This window comes from Bos taurus, chromosome 6 (genome assembly GCF_002263795.3).
Source record: "Bos taurus isolate L1 Dominette 01449 registration number 42190680 breed Hereford chromosome 6, ARS-UCD2.0, whole genome shotgun sequence".
NCBI lineage: Eukaryota > Metazoa > Chordata > Mammalia > Artiodactyla > Bovidae > Bos > Bos taurus.
Genome location: NC_037333.1, coordinates 49,152,752 through 49,173,368, shown reverse-complemented (window position 1 = coordinate 49,173,368; position 20,617 = coordinate 49,152,752).

Genomic DNA, 20,617 nt, shown 5'->3' with positions numbered 1-20,617 from the left:
GCACCAAAGAATTGATGCTTTTGAACTGTGGTGTTAGAGAAGACTCTTGAGAGTCCCTTGGCCTGCAAGGGGATCCAACTAGTCCATCCTAAAGGAAATCACTCCTGAATACTCATTGAAAGGAATGATGCTGAAGCTAAAACTCCAATACTTTGGCCACCTGATGCAAAGAACTGACTCATTGGAAAAGACCCTGATGCTGGGAAAGATTGAAGATGGGAGTAGAAATGGATTACAGAGGATGAGATGGTTGGATGGCATAACCGACTCATGACACATGTTTGAGTAGACTCCAGGAGTTGGTGATGGAAAGGGAGGCCTGACGTGCTGCAGTCCATGGGGTCGCAAAAAGTCAGACATGACTGAGCAACTGAACTTGAGCAGATTGATGAATGCTTCCTGTATTTGGAGTTCTTAGAGCGTTTTTTGTGCTTGGAGTTCTTAAAGCTTTTGGGTCTCTTTGCAAAAATTTTTCAGCCTCTATTTTAAAAAAATTTTTTTTTGCCCCACATTCCCTGAAGACCTCAATTTTGCATATATTTGGCTGCTCCTAGTTGTGCCACAGTTCACTGATGCAATCTTCTTTCTTTTACAAGTTATTTACATGCATATTTCACTTCAGAGAGTTTCTGTTGTTATCATTCAAGAGTTTCTATTGTTATCCTTGAACAGATATATATATCTGTTGTACTTCAAACCTACTATTTTTTTCTGAAATATTTAGTATTAACCTCACACACAATGTTTTTCATCACTGACATTTTAGTTGTCATTTATATAATTTTGATTTGGTCTCTTTTCAAATGTTTTTTTAATGTCTCCATTTAACATATCCAATCCTTTCTGTAGCTTCTTCAACATATGGATTACAGTTATAATAACTGTTTAATGTTCTCATTCAGTATTTTCTGTGTCACTTATGGGTCATTTGTATTGAATTTTTTTCTTTTTGTTCACTGTAAATTATAATTTCCTGTCTTTTCATGCCTTGTAATTTTTATGAAATACCAAATATGAGAATTTTACCTTGTTTAGAGTTGGGTATTTTTTATGTTCCTTTATTACTCTGAAGGCTTGTTAAAGCATACAGTTATGTTATTTTTGCTGTTGTTGTATAGTCACCAAGTCATGTCTGACTCTTAAATACCTCTATCCATAGGATTTTTCAAATAAGATTACTGGAGTGGGTTTCCATTTCCTTCTTTAGGGGATCCTCCCTACAGACCAGAGATTGGATCTGTATATCCTGCACTGTCAGACAAATTCTTTACCATTGAGCCACCAGGGAAAGAGATTAATTCTCCTGGGTTTCTGTTTTTAAAGCTTTTTAGGTGAGTCCACAGTAAATTTTGAGTGAGTGAGTGATAGTCGCACAGTCGTGTTGGGCTCTGCAACCCCACTGACTGTAGCCTGTCAGACTCCTCTGTTCATGGAATATTCTCTAGGCAACAATACTAGAGTGAGTTGCCATTTCCTTCTCCAGGGGATCTTCCTGACCTAGGGATCAAACAAAGGTCTCCTGGATTGCAGTAAATTTTAGTCTAAAGTTAACTTCCCTAATCACAGATGCAAAAATCCTTAGTCTAATGGATTCTCTGTGAATTATGAGTTTTTCCCTTGGGCTAATGGGAATACTTTTTCCCCCCTACTTTGTCCCTGTATGAACTGGGGGCATACTCCTCCTAATCTTTCTATTAGTTTATTTTTCTAGCCATCGATAATATCCTCATATATACACTGACTAGTGTTCCAATGAATATTTGAAAGGAATACTGTGAAGATCACCAATATTCTCTGTCTTTGCTATGCTCTCTTCTTGCTTCTGTGAACTCTAGCCATCTCGGATTCTGTGGATTCTCAACTCCACATTTTCAAGTCAAAGAGACTTCCATATTCTGCCTAAGCTTTCCCTCTCTTCACCATGGCCTGATAGCTTTTCCTAGGCTAAAGGCTGGGAAAATCATGAAGCTCATCTTCTCTTCCCCTGATTTTCTCAGCACTCACTATCTCTCATTGCTTAATGACTAATAGTTAAAAATATGCTTTTTCAGGCATTTTAGTCCGGTTTTTAAGTTGTTTCAGTCAAGAGGGTAAAACTGGTTCCTGTTCCTCCATCTTGGTTCAAAGTATTAGTGATCAGTATCAGTGAACTCATTATCTGTGTTAGTTCTACTCACTACTGATTTGTTGTTGTTCAGTCACTAAGTCCTGTCCAATTCCTTGCAATGCTATGGATTGCATCATGCCAGACTCCTCTGTCCACTGTCTCTCAGTTTGCTCAAATTCATGTCCATTGAGTTAATGATGCCATCTAAAGAACTCATCCTCTGTTGCCCCCTTCTCTTCCTGCCCTCATTCTTTCCTAGCATCAGTGTCTTTTCCAATGACTTTGCTCTTTGCATCAGGTGTCCAAAGTGTTGGTACTTCAGCTTCAGCAAGAGTCATTCCAATGAATATTCAGTTAATTTCCTTTAAGACTGACTGGCTTGATCTCCTTGCATTCCAAGAGACTCTGAAGATATCCTAAGAGAATTCATTAGCTACTTTCTTGATCAGTGTCTGGGGAATACTTGAAGATCACTATCTTTCCAACATTACAAACCAGTCTTTGATTTTCTGCTGTATGAAACTCTAAAAATGGTAGTCTTAATCCAGATTTTATCACCTCACAAATGCTTATTTTTAATTTTTCAGAAATGTAGAAAACCAGTTGTTAAATATCACCATTATTTTAAAATGCATAATATAATTTATAATTAAACAATATATTAAAAATACACATAATAAATATTCAACACACCACTTACTACATTCTGTTATAATCTACTGATGGTTAAGTACTGAGGTTAAGTATGTTTATCTTTCTGATGAAAATGCTGGAAAAATAGCCCCGTAATGTGCAGTTCTTCCAAACTTTGGATCCAGTGACATCATTAGTAGCTTGAAACCAACCATGATGTGAGTATTTATGCCCTAGAAATCAGGAAACACTAATAGAAACTTTGACTAATTTTTTATTTGTAATTGTCTAGAATTCAGAAAGTGACAGAAAATATCAACAATGTAGGTTAAACTTAAGAGTGTGTCATATCTATAGACAGTACATAATAAATACTACTCCCCCAGTTTTTAGGGGATAGTCTTGCAGCAATTGAAAACTGTGCTGTTGGTTTTTGCTTACATTTACTCTTAATTCTGTTAAAGAAGGGTCCTCCACAAATTCATAGTTTTTGGAGAGTATTTAATGAAAAATATTATTTGAAATATATCACACCTGTTTAATCAAGTTAGGCATTTTTTAGTTGTTCTATAATTTACCTTGACTCTTAAGAAATTATATATATATATATATATATATATATATATGCATATATTTGAGAGAAGTCTATAGCAACCCACTCCAGTACTCTTGCCTGGAAAATACCATGGATGGAAGAGCCTGGTAGGCTGCAGTCCATGGGGTTGCGAACAGTCAGACATGACTGAGTGACTTCATTTCAGTGTTCTTGCCTGGAGAATCCCAGGGACGGGGGACCCTGGTGGGCTGCCATCTCTGGGGTCGCACAGAGTCGGACATGACTGAAGCGACTTAGAAGCAGCAGCAGCATGCATATATTTAAGCTCCCAATATTTTTACTATATGACTTTTTTTTAAATTCCATTTTGTAATATAGATAAATATAATAAATAAAAACACATTCTAGATGGTTAGGCTTAAAACAGATAATATTTCTGTAATTTATTTCCTTGTATAGTTATTTTCAGGTGAATATTTCACAGAATATTAAAATTCTCAATAACTAAAACTTCTGACATGCATTTTCCACTTTAATAGTCAGGTGAGCATCAGCATAGTTCTTTTTGCAATTTAATAGAATAAGGTTTATTTCAAACTCCTGAAGGAATTTAGAAAAGATAAATTACTTAGTTTGCATTTCTTCATAAGCCAAATAAATGTGCTGTTTTAGGTGTTCCAGGACAAAAGATGACAAGTCCAGAGACTGATTGTCCTTCTGGATGTGATTTTTCTTTAGCTTTACTCACAAATAATAAGGAAATCAATTGCCATATATTTCATTATTAGACATCCATACCTTAGATTTTTTCATAATTAAAAGTATACATTAACTTACTAAATGTGTGGATCAGGTATCAGGTGCACAGCTTTGCTCAGCATTAAGGATATACCCCTGACAGAGAGAGCTTCTTTCCAGGTTTGCATATTCCATTTCAAGGAAATAATTAAATACAACTGAATAAGACTAAAATTTTATTAGGATGAGTAATAGTTGCATTAGCCACACAGAAAAGGGAGCCTCAGCCTCAATGTTTACATGAGTTATTAGAGAGTTTACATATTTGACGTTTTCTTCCTCTGTAGTATCCATAGTAAGTGAAATCTCAGGAGTCTTACCTGTGAGAACTAAGGTGAAAAACATCAGGGAGGATGTGTAATTTTTCTTAAACCATATCATGGCTAACTACCTGCCTGCTACCAGTGACCCCATTCAAAGGATTCACTGCACAGAGAATTGTTCCCTCGAAAAAGAATACAGTTGGTAAAAGAAACTAAAAGAATGTTCAGATGAATGAGAGTCTACATTTGAGTTCAATCAGTGGTGAAACAAAGAACATATTCTTTAAGATTCTTGGGAATGACAGGGAAACTAGATGCAGTAAGAAAAGCACATCAAGAAAAATATTTACTTCAATAGAGCTTCTCTCTTTAAAAAAATCCACCATATAAAGAAACTGAAAGCTGGGAGATTATTTTTGACACAAATTTTGGAATCTAAAACTCTTCAGATTTCATAAATAGTTTATATATAACACATAATCCTGACAGCAGTGAAAAACAATGTAAAGAATAATGATAACCAATTCATCTAACACAGTTATCAGTATGGAAAATAAAGATTCCAACTGAACTTGTATGCTTGCTTTCTGTAAAAGCATTTTTTGAGTAAAGGATATAATGAAAGTGATGTTGTGATAAGTGTGTCCTAATGGGAAGGCATAACTTTGGTCTTGGACAAAATTTGGTTGAATTTTAGTTCTGCCAGTTCTAAGTGTAGGACTCAAAGCACGTGCATTCTCATCTATAAAAGGGACATAATAACTACTATTCACAATTGTTTTGATGAATCAAAATAAACAGAATCATATATAAAATATTAGCACAATGAACAATTAACTAGCAGAAGAACATAATAAAAGCTAACTAAGCATTTTGTTACCCATATTAATTCTAGATGTCAGAATATTTATTTAGCATTGTAACACGGCTGTATATTATATGTGATGAATTTTTCATTCTTTATCAGATTTCACCCGAGGAATAAGATAATTGAATATTTCATATAAAGTCTACAAATAGTTGAAAATTTGATATTCTTTTAAATATTTAAACCTAACTTAGGACCACAGTTATTATTATTTTCTCCTATCCCTTTCTTTTTTTTTTTAATTTAAATTTATTTATTTTAATTGGAAGCTAATAACTTTACAAATTGTATTGGTTTTGTCATACATCAACATGAATCCGTCATGGTTGTACACGTGCTCCCCATCCTGAACCCCTCTCCCACATCCCTCCCCGTACGATCCCTTTGAGTCATCCCAGTGCACCAGCCCCAAGCATCCTGTGCCCTGTATTGAACATGGACTGGCGATTAGTTTCTTATATGATATTATACATGTTTCAAAGCCACTCTCCCAAATTATCCCATCCTTTCCTTCTCCCATGGAGTCCAGAAGACTGTTCTATACATCTGTGTCTCTTTTGCTGTCTCGCACACAGGGTTATCGTTACCAACTTTCGAAATTCCATATATATGCATTAGTATACTGTATTGGTGTTTTTCTTTCTGGCTTACTTCACTCTGTATAATAGGCTCCAGTTTCATCCACCTCATTAGAACTGATTCAAATGTATTTTTTTTAATGGCTGAGTAATAATCCATGGTGTATATGTACTACAGCTTTCTTATCCATTCATCTGCTGATGGACATCTAGGTTGCTTCCATGTCCTGGCTATTATAAACAGTGCTGCGATGAACATTGGGGTACATGTGTCTCTTTCAATTCTGGTTGCCTCAGTGTGTATGTCCAGCAGTGGGATTGCTGGGTCATAAGGAAGTTTTTTTTTTTTTTTTTTTCATAAGGCAGTTCTATTTCCAGTTTTTTAAGGAATCTCCACACTATTCTCCATAGTGGCTGTACTAGTTTGCATTCCCACCAACAGTGTAAGAGGATTCCCTTTTCTCCACACCCTCTCCAGCATTTATTTCTTGTAGACTTTTGGATCGCAGCCATTCTGACTGGCGTAAAATGGTACGTCATTGTTGTTTTGATTTGCATTTCTCTGATAATGAGTGATACTGTTCATGGGGTTCTCAAGGCAAGAATACTGAAGTGGTTTGCCATTCCCTTCTCCAGTGGACCACATTCTGTCAGATCTCTCCACCATGACCCGCCCATCTTGGGTTGCCCCACGGGCATGGCTTAGTTGCATTGAGTTAGACAAGGCTGTGGTCCTAGTGTGATTAGATTGACTAGTTTTCTGTGAGTATGTTTTCAGTGTGTTTGCCCTCTGATGCCCTATGGCAACACCTACCGTCTTACTTGGATTTCTCTTATTTTGGGCATGGGGTATCTCTTCATGGCTGCTCCAGCAAAGCGCAGCCATTGCTCCTTACCTTGGATGAGGGGTATCTCCTCACTGCCGCCCTTCCAGACCTTCAACATGGGATAGCTCCTCTAGGCCCTCCTGCGCCCATGCAGCCTGAAAAGGCAAAATGATAGGATATTGAAAGAGAAACTCACCAGGTCAGTAGGTGCCCAATATGCTACTGGAGATCAGTGGAGAAATAACTCCAGAAAGAATGAAGGGATGGAGCCAAAGCAAAAACAATACCCAGCTGTGGATGTGACTGGTGATAGAAGCAAGGTCCAATGCTGTAAAGAGCAATATTGCATAGGAACCTGGAATGTCAGGTCCATGAATCAAGGCAAATTGGAAGTGGTCAAACAAGAGATGGCAAGAGTAAATGTCGACATTCTAGGAATCAGCGAACTGAAATGGACTGGAATGGGTGAATTTAACTCAGATGACCATTATATCTACTACTGCGGGCAGGAATCCCTCAGAAGAAATGGAGTGGCCATCATGGTCAACACAAGAGTCTGAAATGCAGTACTTGGATGCAATCTCAAAAACGACAGAATGATCTCTGTTCGTTTCCAAGGCAAACCATTCAATATCACAGTAATCCAAGTCTATGCCCCAACCAGTAACACTGAAGAAGCTGAAGTTGAATGGTTCTATGAAGACCTACAAGACCTTTTAGAACTAACACCCAAAAAAGATGTCCTTTTCATTATAGGGGACTGGAATGCAAAAGTAGGAAGTCAAGAAACACCTGGAGTAACAGGCAAATTTGGCCTTGGAATACAGAATGAACCAGGGCAAAGACTAATAGAGTTTTGTCAAGAAAATGCACTGGTCATAACAAACATCCTTTTCCAACAACACAAGAGAAGACTATACATGGACATCACCAGATGGTCAACACCAAAATCAGATTGATTCTATTCTTTGCAGCCAAAGATGGAGAAGCTCTATACAGTCAGCAAAAACAAGACCAGGAGCTGACTGTGGCTCAGACCATGAACTCCTTATTGCCAAATTCAGACTGAAATTGAAGAAAGTAGGGAAAACCACTAGACCATTCAGGTATGACCTAAATCAAATCCTTTACGATTATACAGTGGAAGTGAGAAATAGATTTAAGGGCCTAGATGTGATAGATAGAGTGCCTGATGAACTATGGAATGAGGCTCATAACATTGTACAGGAGACAGGGATCAAGACCATCCCCACCAAAAAGAAATTCAAAAAAGCAAAATGGCTGTCTAAGGAGGCCTTACAAATAGCTGTGCAAAGAAGAGAAGTGAAAAGCAAAGGAGAAAAGGAAAGATAAAAGCATCTGAATGCAGAGTTCCAAAGAATAGCAAGAAGAGATAAGAAAGTCTTCAGCGATCAATGCAAAGAAATAGAGGAAAACAACAGAATGGGAAAGACTAGGGATCTCTTCAAGAAAATCAGAGATACCAAAGGAACATTTCGTGCAAAGATGGGCTCGATAAAGGACAGAAATGGTATGGACCTAACAGAAGCAGAAGATATTAAGAGGAGATGGTAAGAATACACAGAAGAACTGTACAAAAAAGATCTTCACGACCCAGATAATCACGATGGTGTGATCACCATCTGCAGTGATTTTGGAGCCCAGAAAAATAAAGTCTGACACTGTTTCCACTGTTTCCCCATCTATTTCCCATGAAGTGATGGGACCAGATGCCATGATCTTCGTTTTCTGAATGTTGAGCTTTAAGCCAACTTTTTCACTCTCCACTTTCACTTTCATCAAGAGGCTTTTGAGTTCCTCTTCACTTTCTGCCATAAGGGTAGTGTCATCTGCATATCTGAGTTTATTGATATTTCTCCCAGCAATCTTGATTCCAGCTTGTGTTTCTTCCAGTCCAGCATTTCTCATGATGTAGTCTGCATAGAAGTTAAATAAGCAGGGTATAATATACAGCCTTGACGTACTCCTTTTCCTATTTGGAACCAGTCTGTTGTTCCATGTCCTGTTCTGTTGCTTCCTGACCTGCATACAGATTTCTCAAGAGGCAGGTCAGGTGGTCTGGTATTCCCATCTCTTGAAGAATTTTCCACAGCTTATTGTGATCCACACAGTCAAAGGCTTTGGCATAGTCAATAAAGCAGAAATAGATGTTTTTCTGGAACTCTCTTGCTTTTTCCATGATCTAGTGGATTTTGGCAATTTGATCTCTGGTTCCTCTGCCTTTTCTAAAACCAGCTTGAACATCAGGAAGTTCACGGTTCACATATTGCTAAAGCCTGGCTTGGAGACTTTTGAGCATTACTTTACTAGTGTGTGAGATGAGTGCAATTGTGCGGTAGTTTGAGCATTCTTTGGCATTGGAATGAAAACACATTTTCCAGTCCTGTGGCCACTGCTGAGTGTTCCAAATTTGCTGACATATTGAGTGCAGCACTTTCACAGCATTATCTAAAAGATATGTATAAAAGATATATATGTATAAAAGATACATATACATATCTTTTATTTTTCTTAAAATATCTTTTATTTTACTCTTTCTTTTTGTAGCTTTTGTTTTACTACACTGGTTTTCAGTAGAACATACAGTTTTCTTCACCATCAAGGAATAATCTGGCAAATCATTTGATTTTTTTTTCTGTCATATGGCACATATGGAAATTGGACTAGTAAAAAAGACAAGTTCTGGTGAAGCTCTAATTACATTTTTAAAAAATCATTTATGCTCTCTTGAAAAGTTCAGTTCAGTGGAAGATACAAACATATACTGCATCTAAAATTATTTTTTGTTTTGAAACTTGAGATGCTCTCTTGCATATCTGTGAATTTTTCATTTTTCCAGGTGGGTTGTGGTTTCGTATGCTTATAACTTTTTTATAATTTGATCTCCTTATGGATGATATAAAACTGGCTTTTTCTTACTAAATCCTTCCCACTATATACAATACTACAAACTCTTTTTTTTTTTTTCTAAACAGGTAGATCAACTATTTTTTGATAGTTTGGCAAAACTATGAAAAGCTTGATTCTGCCATTTTTTCCATTATAGTTAAAATCATTTTCAGTATCTGTATTCATGAAAATCAGAAAATTTGGTGAATCTAATCTTTATTTTCTACCTTCTATGTTTATTGTTACTGTTAACTTTCATTGTAGAGAGAATAGTTACCTCCACCCATCTCCCAACAAGATATTTACATGCTGTTATGATTAAGTAATATGATATGACTTGAGAAGATTATCCAGGTGGGGTCAAAGTAACCACAAGGGTCTTTATACATGTAGTCAAGGTCAAAGGCAAATGAAATTGCACCTCTAAACAGTAGGTTTGGCCCCTATCAATGAGTTACAGACTACACTTCCTAACAGACAACTCTAAGGATTTTGCACTTGGCTTAGATAGCCCCCACTATTTTGTAAGCTAATGACGTGCTATTAATTTATTAATGTATATTTCTTATTGGTTTTGTTTCTCTAGTTGAGCTCTATGTCCACAGTTCCTATTATGATTACTACAGAATTATTGACTAATGGCCAACAGTCTAATGTAGCTCAGTCGTAAAGAATCTGTGTGCAATGCAGGGCACCTGGGTTTGATCCCTGCGGTGGCAAGATCCTCTGGCAAAGGGAGTGGCTGCCCACTCCAGTATTCTTGCCTGGCTAGTCCCATGGACAGAGAAGCCCTGCAGCTTGGTCTGTGGGATCACAAAGAGTCGGACATGACTGAGCAACTAACACTACTACCACTAACCCACTATTGAGATCAGCATTTTCTCGAATTGACTATTTTGACCTAAATAAGCAAACTGGATAGAAAATGGTAAATGAGATTTCTTTCAAATAGTAGAATTGTTTCTGATTTAAATGATAAAAGAAAGTGACAGACCTGTCTTTCAACAACCTAGAATGAGTTTAGATGAAAGATTAGACACTATACTCTCATGGAAAGAATTGTCTCTTATTACAGCATAAATTTGAAAATTTTATACTTTGCCAATGGAGCTTTCAAAGATGTAAATTAGAAAACAGCAGGAGTACCATATCTCTATTACTAAACTTCTTCCCTGAAATACACAAAAATATTTCAGTTTTTGCATTCTCAACCTCAGTACCATTTAGGATGTTCTTAAGAGTGCTCTAAATATTTACTTAGTCCAGGAATTTGGGAACGTAAATTTCTGCCTAAAATACTATTAAATCCACATTTCACCTTCTGTCCAGTGCATGCTCACTAAGCTTGAAAAGGAGGTGTAACTTATTTTCCTATTTTGCAGTTGAAAGAAAGTGAAAGTGTTAGTCGCTCCGGGCATGTCCAGCTCTTTGCGACTCCATGGACTGTGGCTCACCAGGCTCCTCTGTCCTTTTGAATTCTCCAGGCAAGGATACTGGAGTGAGTAGCCATTTCCTTCTCCAGGGGATCTTCCCGACCCAGGGATCGAACCCAGTTCTCCCACATTGCAGGCAGATTCTTTACCATCAGCTTTTAAAATATATGTTTCAAAATCTATTCTGTTCTTCCCAAATATCAAAAGTTACTTTTAGATATAGCTTATAGATTTAATTAAATTGTAAATTCACTTATATGATAAATGTTTTATTAGTACAACAAATGGACAATTGGTTTCAGATGAGTCTTGGTACAGTTAGCTAAATGATGATATATCAATGATGTAAACTGCCTATTTGTCTTTGCTATGCCTTTTACAAAGGGAGTTTTCTTCAGTCTCACATGGTAGCTTGAGGGTAATTCAGTACCTTCCCTCATAGCAGCAATGTGACCATAGTAAGTTTTGATTTTGAAAGCTCTCATTGTATAATTCAGAGATTCATATGATCTCTTTGCCATTTTCATGAATTGCTGCAACTGTCCAGCAATGAATCAGTCACTATTGCCAAAAGAATGGGATGTTCTCAGTGGCTTAAATTACTCAGAGTAGGACCATCTTTGGATTTGTGGAGTAGATTCAGTCTCATCTAAAACACATGGATGATCATAGGGATGTATGAATTGCACAAGGCAGGGATAGACATGGAAAAAACAACCATCAACACTAATTCAGGAAATTGTGTGCTGAGATATGTCTGATAGTGGGATATTCATTTTATCAGAATACGTAAAATATGTAGATGAAGAAACCAATAATAATAATATACAACTAATATTTACTGAACATTGCTTAAAATGCTTTAGATGTGTCCATTCACCTAATCTTGAAAAATAACAGGCAACTAATAATGTTATTCTCCTTTTATTGATATGGGAACTGAGACATTGAAAGGGTATTTGACCAAGGTCATTCAACTAGAAAATGAATTTAGAGTTTTCCAGATCCTGAAATCTTGAAAATTTAGACCATGTTGGAAAGATTAAAAAGCTTACCTAAGGAGAAGGAAATGGCAACCCACTCCAGTATTCTTGCCTGGAGAATCCCAGGTACAGGGGAGCCTGGTGGGCCACCGTCTAAGGGGTCGCACAGAGTCGGACACGACTGAAGTGACTTAGCAGCAGCAAGGTCATAAGCAACTATATGTAAGAGTTGTGATATGAATCCAGGCTTCCTATTTATTTTCCATGTCACACCTAAAAATTTCCTTTCTAAATTAAATTATGTCTATGGTTCAAATATAAACACAATTTATTTACAAGTTATTCTTTTCTTACTACAGTCATATACTTAATATTAAATATCTCCTGTGAATAGTGATGAGCTCAACCTTGACAGAAGATACTTTATAACTGTTTGGTTAATAAAAAAACAAATTAACTAATTAAGTGATACTTTAAAAATCATGATAGATGATAAACTCAATTTTTCTCACTAGTTGTATTCTTTGATATTAATTCTTTAATACTATATTTAATATCACATATTCCTCAAGTAAATGTTTGAAAATATCCACAGAAATAAACAAAAAGTTTTATCAAAATATACTTCTTCAAATATCCAGAAAGTACATCACTCTTCCAAATTCAATGTAAATAAATTACACGATTACCAAACACTGAGCCATTACCCTAAAGGCAAATTGTCTTTAATAGTTTTCAAGTACCTTTGAGGCAAAAATATTTCAGAAAATGTATTTTGCAAAGTAACTAGCAATCACCTCTCAGTCAAATAAATTAAATAAAATGACAAAAATGGATCTAATGTTTTGATTCCATATTTTTAATGAAATGCAAATCAGAGAGTATAATCTGGCTTAATGCATATATGAATGTCAATGATATTTCAGTGTTATTTTTCACATTACATTCTTTACCAAGTAATGTTACCATCTTGACATTAGAAAGCATATGAAATGCCAGAAATATATTTTCTTCTATTTTAAAACAAATCAACATTATTTAAGTAAAATCTTAGCTGTTTGTTTTAGAGAAGGAAATAGCAACCCACTCCAGTATTCCTGCCTGAACATATCCCATGGACAGAGAAGTCTGGCGGGCTACAGTCCAAAGGGTGGCAAAGAGTCAGACATGAATGAGCAACTAAAAATGTATAGCTGTTTGTTTAATTCATGTGTGTGCTTGTGTATGTGTGCCACATTCAAACCTTAGTAATTTCATATGCACATATCTATGTTTGACAGATTGGCATTTGCTTTTATTAAACCCTAGAATGGCATAAACAAATGCTGTTTTCCCTGTTAAATCTTTAATACCCTGATTCTATCCTAAGTTATACTCTAATATGACTTCATCTATTCTTTTTAATTCCTGCTGTTTTGGTTTTCACTATTTTGTCTTTTTTTTTTTTTAATTTCAATCAATACTATAACAGTAGCAATATATAACAATCAATATTATAACAGTAGCCACCAACCCCAGGTTTCTCTGATGACGAATAACGAACTAAAATCTCTTTACAATTTCATTACATATTTTAACTAATGAATGAATATGTGGCCAAGTATTTTAATGTCAGTTCTCCAAACCCACAGACACTATCAAACTGTAAATAAACAAGGAATAGTTTAGTCAGAGGAGTACAAAGCCAGGTGGCACCCCATGATGAGAACATGACTTCTGTTGCTGTATTAAATAGCATTGGTGCTCCATTCAGATAATTTTCTTTTTAAGTGAGTACACTGTTCTTTAAATACTGTGTGGCTACTAATGCTCCTAATGGCATGTACTAAGGATTAGCCTCCACAGACAAGAGCTACCTAATCTGATTGCCAGTGTGTTGATGGCAGGGGTAAGTCTCTGACCCACCACACCCCATCTGTATCCCCAATGCTTTAAGAGTGTCAAGGCACCCTCCGGTGTTGCCTGTCTTTTCTGTGTTACAGCTGTGGGCTTGTGGGAAGTAGAGGGAGTCACCTGTCTCGTATTCCCCATCCTTGATGGAGTTCTGGCACATTGGTCTGGTGGATGGTGAGAAGAGTCCTGGCAGCAGAGCAGGCACCCAAATATGCTAAGCCTTAGGCCAGAGACATCTGTGGTGCTCTGTTCTCACTCAGAACTGAGGAAATATCTGTGTTAGAGGTCATATAACATGAAGTAGCTAAATAAAACACCACAGTCTTCCCTGATGGTTCAGCAAGTAAAGAATCCATCTGCAGTATAGGAAATGCAGGAGACAGTATCAGGAAGATCCCTGGATCAGGAAGATCCCCTGGAGGAGGGCTTGGGGAAACACTCCTGTATTCTTGCCTGGGAAAATCCCATGGATAGAGGAGCCTGTCCATGGGATCTCAAAGAGTCAGATATGACTGAAGCAACTAAGCACACATGCATAAAACACCACTGCAGTTTGAGAGACCATAGAAGAAAGGTACAAGTTATAGTTTTGTGCTTTATTCTGCTTTTGTTCTTTTGTACAAGTTCCCTCTCTTCCTAAAAGGAAACATATAAACCTCTAGATTTTTTCTTATCTTGATAAGAAATATAGATGTTATCAAATAACTGTCAGTTTTCTTCTTCTCTTTTTTTTCGATTGTCTTCAATGCGACTGTCCATGGGGTCACAAAGAGTCGGACACAACTTAGTGACTGAACAATGACAACACTTTATATGCAACAGTGAGTGGTTGCAATAGAAACTCCCCTTTGGAAAAGGAAAAGCTAGGAGGCACATAGGGGTAACTGGTTCACATCAAGGATTCCACCAGACCAACCATGCATTGTGAGGTCCCTTGTCAAGAATCATGAAATATCTGAAATGATACCCTACTCACAGTCTATTAACTTGACCAGATTTCTGGATGTTGGTAGACTAAATATTACTAGGTCACAGATGAAAGACAATTTAATATCACAGCAATGTCAGCATTTGCTTTTCCTGGTTCTCTGAGCCCCAGTTCTCAAAAGGAAACATGAAGACCTTGTGTATCACCTTTAAAAAAATAAGTTGTGTAACAGTAGATGAAACATGAGCTTAGGGAGTCTGAATCTTTTGTAATGGACAGGAAATGAACCTGTTCTTAACTTTAGCTTTCAAGGATATTTGACATAGAAATGTTTGATATATACAAAGTTTGCCATAAAAACAGTGTTAAAAAGATAGTCTGAAACAAAAGGGCAATTACTGTCATAAAATGTGCAAAAACATGACACCCATAGAGACGTGTCTCCCCAAATACCTTCCTCTTGATAACAGGTAAATGTATTGATTAGATGCTTATTCTGCTTTCTGGAATAAAGTGTCTAGTATTCTTTATGATCTATGATTTTTCTTTGTGTCTTAATTTTGTAATTATTACTACTTATAATGAAATTTTAATTTTAGAATAGTTTTTGATTTACAGTAAATTTATAAGATGATACAAAGTTTCTATATACCATGAGTTTCCTCTATTATTAATGTCTTGTGTTATTTTGGTATCATTATCATAGTGAATCAACTTTGATATTAATACGTATGAAATCTAAATAAATTATGATGCTTACTTAATTAACTTTCACCTAAGGCTCTTTTTTTGTCCCAAGGTTCCAGTCACATGGGCTTACCTGCTAGCTTAGCTAGTAAAGAATCCACCTGCAATTCAGGAGACCCTGGTTCATTTCCTAGGTCAAGAAGATCCCCTGGAGAAGGAATTGGCTACCCACTCCAGTATTCTTGGGCTTCCCTGGTGGCTTAGATGGTAAAGAATCTGCCTGTGATGTGGGAGACCTGGGTTTGTTCCCTGGGCTGGGAAGATCCCCTGGAGGAGAGCATAGCAACCCACTCCAGTATTCTTGCCTGGAGAATCCTCACAGACAGAGAGGTGCCTGGCAGGCTACAGTCCATAAGGTTACATACCACATTGCTTTAGTCATTATATCACATTGTGTCATGTTATTTCTTTTTGTTATAGTTTCTCAAGACTCCCTTTTTAAAAAAAAATTATTTCATGTTTTTAGTGGAGTATTATTGATTTATAACATTGTGTTAGTTTCTGTTGTGCAGCAAAGTGAGTCAGTTATACATATACATGTATCAACTCTTTTTTAGATTCTGTTCCCACATAGGTCGCTACAGAGTTAGTGGAATTCCCCGGACTACACTTAGTAGAGTTCCCTGTACTATAGAGTTCAGTTAAGTTCAGTCGCTCAGTCGTGTCTGACTCCTTGCGACCCCATGAATCACAGCACACCCGGCCTCCCTGTCTATCACCAACTCCCGGAGTTCACTCAAACTCATGTCCATCGAGTCGGTGATGCCATCGAGCCATCTCATCCTTTGTAGTCCCCTTCTTCTCCTGCCCCCAATCCCTCCCAGCATCAGGGTCTTTCCAATGAGTCAACTCTTCCCATGAGGTGGCCAAAGTATTGGAGTTTCAGCTTTAGCATCAGTCCTTCCAATGAACACCCAGGATTGATCTCCTTTAGGATGGACTGGTTGGATCTCCTTGCAATCCAAGGGACTCTCAAGAGTCTTCAACACCACAGTTCAAAAGCATCAATTCTTTGGCACTCAGCTTTCTTCACAGTTCAACTTTCACATCCATACATGACCACTGGAAAAACCAGAGCCTTGACTAGATGGACCTTTGTTGGCAAAGTAATGTCTCTGCTTTTGAATATGCTATCTAGGTTGGTCATAACTTTCCTTCCAAGGAGTGAGCGTCCTTTAATTTCCTGGCTGCAATCACCACCTGCAGTGATTTTGGAGCCCAGAAAAATAAAGTCTGACATTGCTTCCACTGTTTCCCCATCTATTTGGCATGAAGTGATGGGACCAGATGCCATGATCCTAGTTTTCTGAATGTTGAGCTTTAAGCCAACTTTTCACTCTCCACTTTCACTTTCATCAAGAGGCTTTTTAGTTCCTCTTCACTTTCTGCCCTAAGGGTGGTATCATCTGCATATCTGAAGTTTTTGATATTTCTCCCAGCAGTCTTGATTCCAGCTTGTGCTTCTTCCAGCCCAGCATTTCTCATGATATACTCTGCATATAAGTTAAATAAGCAGGGTGTAATATACAGCCTTGACGTACTCCTTTGCCCATTTGGAACCAGTCTGTTGTTCCATGTCCAGTTCTAACTGTTTTCCTGATCTGCATATAGGTTTCTCAAGAGGCAGGTCAGGTGGTCTGGTATTCCCATCTCTTTCAGAATTTTCCACAGTTTATTGTGATCCACACAGTCAAAGGCTTTGGCATATTCAAGTTAGTAGAGTTAAATCTAGTAGTTAGAGTTAGTAGAGTTCCATGTACTATACAGTAAGTTCTTATTACTTTGGAAGGAATGATGCTAAAGTTGAAACTCTAGTACTTTGGCCACCTCATGCGAAGTGTTGACTCATTGGAAAAGACTCTGATGCTGGGAGGGATTGGGGGCAAGAGGAGAAGGGGACGACAGAGGATGAGATGGCTGGATGGCATCACTGACTCGATGGACGTGAGTCTGAGTGAACTCTGGGAGTTGGTGATGGGGACAGGGAGGCCTGGTGTGCTGTGATTCATGGGGTCGCAAAGAGTCGGACATGACTGAGTGACTGATCTGATCTGATTTTATAGATTGTAGTGTGTATTTGTTAATCTCAATCTCTCTATTTATTCTTCTCTCCCTTTCCTTTTTTTGATGACATTTACAGTTTTGAGTAGTAACATTTCTCAATAGCCATTTGTCTGATAGGTTTCTCATGATTAGACTGTGGTTATGGAGAAGGAAATGGCAACCCACTCCAGTGTTCTTGCCTGGAGAATCCCAGGACGGCGGAGCCTGGTGGGCTGCTGTCTATGGGGTAGCACAGAGTTGGACACGCCTGAAGTGACGTAGCAGCAGCAGCATGGGTTTTTAAGAAGATCATTAAGATAAAGTACCATCCATCACACTATATTGTTGTTGTTCAGTTGCTAAGTTGTGTCCTTCACTATCTTCTTAAGTTTGCTCAAACTCATGTCCATTGAGTCGATGATGTTATCTAACCATCTCATCCTATGTTGTCCCCGTTTGCTCATGCCCTCAGTCTTTTCCAATGAGTCAGCTCTTTGCATCAGGTTGCCAAAGTATTGGCCACATTATATTAAGGACATAGATTACCAACCCAATTTACAATTGTTGGCATTAATCCCTTAGCTGAGATATTGTTTGGCAGTTTTCCCCACTTTAAAGTTATTGATTTTTGTTTTTTTCTTTCCTTTCCATACCATACTTTTTGGAAGTAATCTCCAGGCCCAGCCAACATTTAAGAAGTTCTCCACCTCTCTGAAGGCAGAGTATGCATATAGGTTTTTAAAAATTCTTCTTCGTGGAGATGTTTCTTTTCCCTTATTTATTTAATCATTTATTAATATTAATGCAGCCTCATGGATATTTATTTTTCACTTTGAGTTATGACCTAATATTTTTTATTTGCTTTGATGCTCAAATTTTTAGTCCATTGAGACTTAATCCATAGGGAGATCTTTCAGTTGGCTTCTGTATTCCTTTGATATTCCCCTTATATTTGTGAATATGTGTGCTTCTCACACTGGAAGATTCTTCAGGCTTATCTTTGATCTATCCTGCCAAAGGCCTAGAGTCAGTTATTTCTTCAAGGAGCCTTGGTTCCTAATTAGATAATAGAGTGTATTATTACTTGCATATTGTTTGAATGAACAATAAAAAATAACATTGAATAAATTAAAAAACACAATATGAAATATATTTAGGCTTTTGTATATGGTTTGCAACTTTCAGAGGGTAAAGCTTGTAGTAATTATTAAAATCCAAAATTTAAATCCTCAAAAACACAACACTTCACTTCTTTTTCAGATTTTCAGGGGGTCTCTTCGCATCTCATAATAAGGAAACTGGGCTCCTCCCATCTGTAAGTTTTGCCATCTTTAAGACTTCAGTTTTTGTTGTTGTTGTTTGTTTGTTTGCTTTCACTTAGTAGACAGTGTCAAAAATTAGCAAAAGGAAATTTGTTTCTTATCACTTGTCCTAATAACTGAACATGACGTTTGTCCTTCCACACATTTGACTATCTTCAGATGTTTAACTACACCTAGCTGCAGTGGGGGTTAAAAACTGCCGTCCCTGGCTGGATGCTGTTGTTGTTTAGTCCTTAAGTTGTGTCTGATTCTTTGCAACCCCATGGATTGCAGCCCAATAGGCTCCTCTTTTCATGGGATTTCCCAGGCAAGAATACTGGAGTGGGTTGCTATTTCCTTCTCCAGGGGAATTTTCTTGATTCAGGGATCTGAAGTGGAGCTGATATAATAATAATATAAATTAAGTGTACAATAAATGTCATGTGCTTGAATCATCCCCAAACTATTCCCTACCCTGGTCCCTGGAAGAATTTTCTTCCATAAAACCAGTCACTGGGGCCAAAAAGATTGGGGACCGTGGCTCTCTAGGACTCTCAGGATCCATCACCTGGAGGCAGTAGGGCAGCTCGACCTTGAGGTTGACCATTGCCAGTCTTCCTGATACAGGTGATCTGGGAAAGGAAGTCCCACTATCCCAAGAAGTTGGGGAACATGATGTCTCTCCATCTCTTGGGCTGAGACATCACCCCTTGAGCCCTTGATGCACTTGGTGTGGCCTTCCCTGGTGAAGACCCATGAAGGGCAGAGTGGCTAAGAAGCATCAAGTTCTGAGCAGATGCTGGAGGTTTGATGAAATTTCTGCTGAAGTTGAGCATATCCCTAAACTCCATCACATCAGAAGGGGTACATCTTGGTAAGGACATGGAGTGAACAAGATTGAGCCTCATGGAGACCCATCCACAGTGGTACGGATCCCGGGTGCATTCATGTGCTAACTGTAGGCACATCTTCTGCCTGCAGCTTTCAGAGTTCAGCCCATTAAATTAAGGTAGGATCATGACAGCCCAAAGCCACCAGCCAGCTGGGTCTGACTGGGTAACACTGGGGCTGGATGCTGCTTCTCAGTAAAAACTTTAAACTATGGAAGGTGAATATAATTATCATATGGATAGAAGGTCTTTATTTCCAAGTGCCATTTTAGTTTAAGCCTTCAGTATTTCTGCATCTCAGGCCACTATGTTAGACAACCCCTAACTAACACATAAATCTCAATGTCCTTTTGTAAACTCTTTTAAATATTTCTAGTATATTTGTCCTCCAAGTTATTCTACTTATAGTTGTCAAATTAACATACCCTAAATCAAAGACATTTTCATCGAATTTCCTTATCCAGAAACTCCTGATGATTACCCATTACACCCAATAATGTTTTAAACTCTGATCTGATTATTCAGATCTCTGCATGAGCTATATATTCCAAACTTTTCTCACACTGTTTCTCAATATATGTTAACTGATGCAGCCAATCTGACTTGCTCATCATTCTAGAACACACCATGTGCTTTCCCTCCTCCATATTTTAATACCCTCTCCCAGCCTTCTTATTGTGCTGCCTTTTTACTTGCCTTTAAACCCTGAATTAAATGCCACCTTCCTTCAAGATGATGGAAGTGAATTTTCTATTTTTGAATTTTGATAGAATCTTGTAGCTTTTGAAACTACTTCCCCCAAATTTTTATGACAATAGCATTATTGTCATAATTACACTATATGGACCTGGGGAACAGA